The sequence below is a fragment of the Cebus imitator genome, unplaced genomic scaffold (assembly GCF_001604975.1).
Source record: "Cebus imitator isolate Cc_AM_T3 unplaced genomic scaffold, Cebus_imitator-1.0 Scaffold338, whole genome shotgun sequence".
NCBI lineage: Eukaryota > Metazoa > Chordata > Mammalia > Primates > Cebidae > Cebus > Cebus imitator.
Window position 1 is genome coordinate 1,552,197 of NW_016107653.1, and position 4,161 is coordinate 1,556,357.

The 4,161-nt window shown below is 50.2% G+C and overlaps 1 long non-coding RNA gene across 1 annotated transcript; it reads right to left on the reverse strand.

The window, feature by feature from the left end:
• Positions 1-794: 794 nt before the first annotated feature.
• On the reverse strand, positions 795-2,100 carry LOC119467833. The gene is made up of 2 exons (XR_005196457.1): positions 1,886-2,100; positions 795-970 (listed from the first exon to the last, which is right to left on the reverse strand). It is a non-coding gene; the product is annotated as an uncharacterized LOC119467833 (long non-coding RNA).
• Between the last annotated feature and the right edge of the window lie 2,061 nt (positions 2,101-4,161).

Sequence of the window (4,161 nt, forward strand, 5' to 3'; positions counted from 1 at the left end):
CCAGGTGCCAAGCTGGAGTGCAGTGGCATGATCCTGGCTCACCAAAAACTCTGCCTCCTGGGTTTAAGTGATTCTCCTGCCTTAGCCTCCCTAGTAGCTGGGATTACAGGCGCCTGCCACCACACCCGACTAATTTTTATATTTTTAGTAGAGACTGGGTTTCACCATTTCGGCCAGGCTGGTATCAAACTCCTGACCTCAAGTGATCCACCCACCTCAGCCTCCCAAAGTGCTGGGATCACAGGCTTTTTTCCTTTTGAGATGTAGTTTCACTCTGTTGCCCAGACTGGAGTGCAGTGATGTGATCTCAGCTCACTGCAACCTCCACCTCCTGGGTTCCAGTGATTCGCATGTCTCAGCCTCCAACTACACCTGGCTAATTTTTGTATTTTTAGTAGAGATGGGATTTCGCCATGTTGGCCAAACTGGTCTCGAACTCCTGGCCTCAAGTGAGCTGCCCAACTCAGCCTCCCAAAGTGCTGGGATTATAGGCATGAGCTGCCATGCCCAGCCTCCTCCAATTCTTTATAAAAAGCAAGTTTAATCATATCATTCATTTGCTTAAAACCTAGGCCAGGTGTGGCTCATCTGTATAATCCCAGCACTTTGGGAGGCCGAGGCAGGAGGATCACTTGAATGCAGGAGTTGGAGACCAGACAGGGTGGGCAACATAGTGAGCCCCCATCTCTAAAAAATAAATAAAAACTTTGTTAACTATAGGATAGATATGTAGATGGATAATGTATCAGTTAGAAGCACTTTTGGCTTCACAGCAGAAACTCCAACAAGTGTGGTGATTTGAACCAATAGGGATTTATTTTTCTCCCATAACAGGAATCCTGGAGGTAGGTGTGGCTGGCATTACTTCAGCAGCCCAGTGGTATCAGGGCCAGCACTTCTGCAGTTCTGTGACTTTCCCTCATGGTCACAAGAGGATTGCCACAGCTCCAGACATCACGCCATGTTCTAGCTGTAAGAACGGGGAAATGATAGTTACAAAGATGTTTGTGTCTTTTATCATGAAAACAAAACTCTCAGAGGCTCCCGAGTCAGATTCTACCTACATCTCACTGGCCAGAAGCAAGTCGTGCCCAGTGCTGCTGTGAAGCTTGGAGAAGTTGGCACTAAGCATTCCCAGTGTCTGTAGTGAACAGGAGTCGGGGAGACAAGCTTGGAGTTAATTGTGGCGATGGTTATCCGTCATTGGGGCCACCCACCATCTTTTGAATATCTTCTCTGCATTTCGATAGTTCTCTCAAGGGGAATTCTGTCATTCCCACTTAGAACTCAGGATTTCCTTGGTCTGCCCCTCTTTGCCACTAGGGGAGATGAGGCTGAGGCTGCCATGCCGGGGCACCCGGGGCTGACTGGTGGGGCAACCGTTTTGCTAAATATGGTCCTGGCAAACCAGACAACACATTTCTGGAGGTCACACTGGTTGTGTCAGCTTCCTGCTACAGCAGAACCACAGCAGCTCTGGGGCTCAGACCAGTTCTGGCAGGGATCTTGCCATTGTTCCCAGAAAGCCCGATCTGTGGGCCATCCTACAACTCTTCAGAAATCTCATTTCTACTTAAACCAGCCAGAGTGGATTCAATTATTTGTACTTGTTATGAATCGAATTATTTCCCCAAAAAAGCTATGGTGAAGTCCTAACCCCCGGTACCTGTGAGTATGGCCTTATTTAGGAATGTAATTGATTACAGATATAATCAAGTTAAGATGAGGTTGTATGGGTGGGCCCTAATCCAATATGGCCACTGTTCTTATAAGAAGAGGGAAATTTGGACACAGATACATGAGGAAGGCCATGTGCATTAGAGTTCTCCAGATACACAGAACCAATACATTTATGACAGAAGAGTTACTATAGGAGCTGACTCACGTGATTGTGGAGGCTGAGCAGTCCCATGATCTGTTGATCTGTTGCCTGCATGCTGAAGAAACAAGACAGCCATGGTGTCATTAGTCTGAGTCCAAGGCCCGAGGGGAGGAGAAGATGGCTGTCCCAGCTCAAACAGAAGCAAATTCTTCTTCTACATTTTTGTCCTTTTCAGGTCCTCACATTGGACAGTGCTCACCCACACTGCTGAGGGTGAGTCTTCTTTAATCAGTCTGCTATACTAATTCAGGGCCGGGCGCGGTGACTCAAGCCTGTAATCCCAGCACTTTGGGAGGCTGAGGCGGGTGGATCACGAGGTCAAGAGATCGAGACCATCCTGGTCAACACGGTGAAACCCCATCTCTACTAAAAATACAAAACATTAGCTGGGCATGGTGGCGCGTGCCTGTAATCCCAGCTACTCAGGAGGCTGAGGCAGGAGAATTGCCTGAACCCAGGAGGCGGAGGTTGCGGTGAGCCGAGATCGCGCCATTGCACTCCAGCCTGGGTAACAAGAGCGAAACTCCGTCACAAAAAACAAAACAAAACAAAACAAAACAAAAAAACAAACAAAAAAACTAATTCAAGTGCCAGCTTCTTCTAGAAACGCACTCACAGACACACCTAGAAACCATATTTACCAGCTATGTGGGGATCCCCTTGCCCAGTCAAGTTGACATAAAATTAACCATCGATCATGTGACAACTGAGGCAGAGCTCGAAGTGCTGCAGCTTCAAGCCAAGGAAGGTAGGACTATGGCCACACCAGAAGCTAGGAGAGCAGTGAGGGAAGGTCCCCCCAGCCTTCTGAGGGAGCACAGCCCTGCGACACCTTGCTGTCCGGCCTCTAGAGCTGTGCAAATATATTTTTGCCATTTGCAGCACTCAATTTGTGGTCCTATGTGGTGGAACCCCAGCTCAGCCCCCATCACAGTGTTTGGGCAAGTGGGAGGGAGCAGGGCAGACAAGCAACCCGATTCCACAGTTGGGTTTTGCTTAATGATGCGATCCCCATATTCTAAAGAGAGACCCGACCAAGGGCCCAGGCTTCTACCCCTGGGCTTTCAGAAAGTGACAGAAGCTACCCAGCTTAGCTGGGCACAGTGGCTCACACCTGTAATCTCAGCACTTTGGGAGGCCCAGCAGGATGTTTGAGACCAGCCTTGCCAATGTGGTAAAACCCCATCTCAACCAAAAATACAAAAATCGGTTGGGTATAGAGGCACACGCCTATAATTCCAGCTACTCAGGAGGCTGAGGCAGGAAAATCCCTCAAACCCAGGAGGCAGAGGTTGTAGTGAGCCAAGATTGCATCACTGCACTCCAGCCGGGCAACTGAGTGAGACTCTGTCTCAAAAAAAAAAAAAAAAAAAGAAGCTACACAGCTCCGGCAGCCCCACGTCACACCCTTCCCTGTACTGGCTGCAGGCGGGGATTCAGAGCCCACAGTCTGACAGGCACAATGCGGTAATTCCCACCACTGTCACCCCTGAAGCCGTGAGGGTGTGCATTTGAAATGCTTGCAGGTGAGGACTCCAGCATCTCACTCCCTAGCTGGGAGCCCCCAAACTACATTCCCTGCAGACAGCCTTGCTGTCCCCCTGGGAGCAGAGCGATTCTCAGTGGGCTGGGCTCATCGTCCCTGAAGGTAGCCTGTCCAGTTGAAAGTGGAGACGATGCCCACCACCCTGGGTATTTCCAAATGTGGGAGCCCGTGAGAAGCAGGCACCAAACTGGTAAGGAGGTAGGCAGGGTGGCAGGCCTTGGGTGAGAATGCCCTGGGTGGGGCCTGCAGGATCTGGAGCTCCCTCCTGCGAGGTGCAGGCAAGGGTCAGGGAACAGACCAGGGGCCAAGGTGTCCAGAGACCAGCCATGTGAGGGAGCTGCCCCTACCCCATGCCCGAGCATGATGGGAGAAACCAGGGTTCCTGCCCTCAGCAGATTCACCGTGAGGCTGGCGAGGTTTGAGAGTCAGGGCCCCTCACCTTCATGGGCCTTTCTCAGGGCCCTGCGAAGGACCCCAGAAATGTACTTGCAGAGTCATGTGACTTAGAGAATTTACATATCTTAAATAAATAAGTATCTCTCCACATCTCTCTCCATATCATCCATCTACAGCCTGCCAGGGCTGCCCAAACAAAACACTATAGCCTGGGCAACTTAAACAATGGAAATTATTTTATTTTGAGACAGGGTCTTACTCTGTTGCCCAGGCTGGAATGCAGTCATGCGACCTCAGCTCACTGCAACCCTCATCTCCTGGGTTCAGGCGGTTCTCC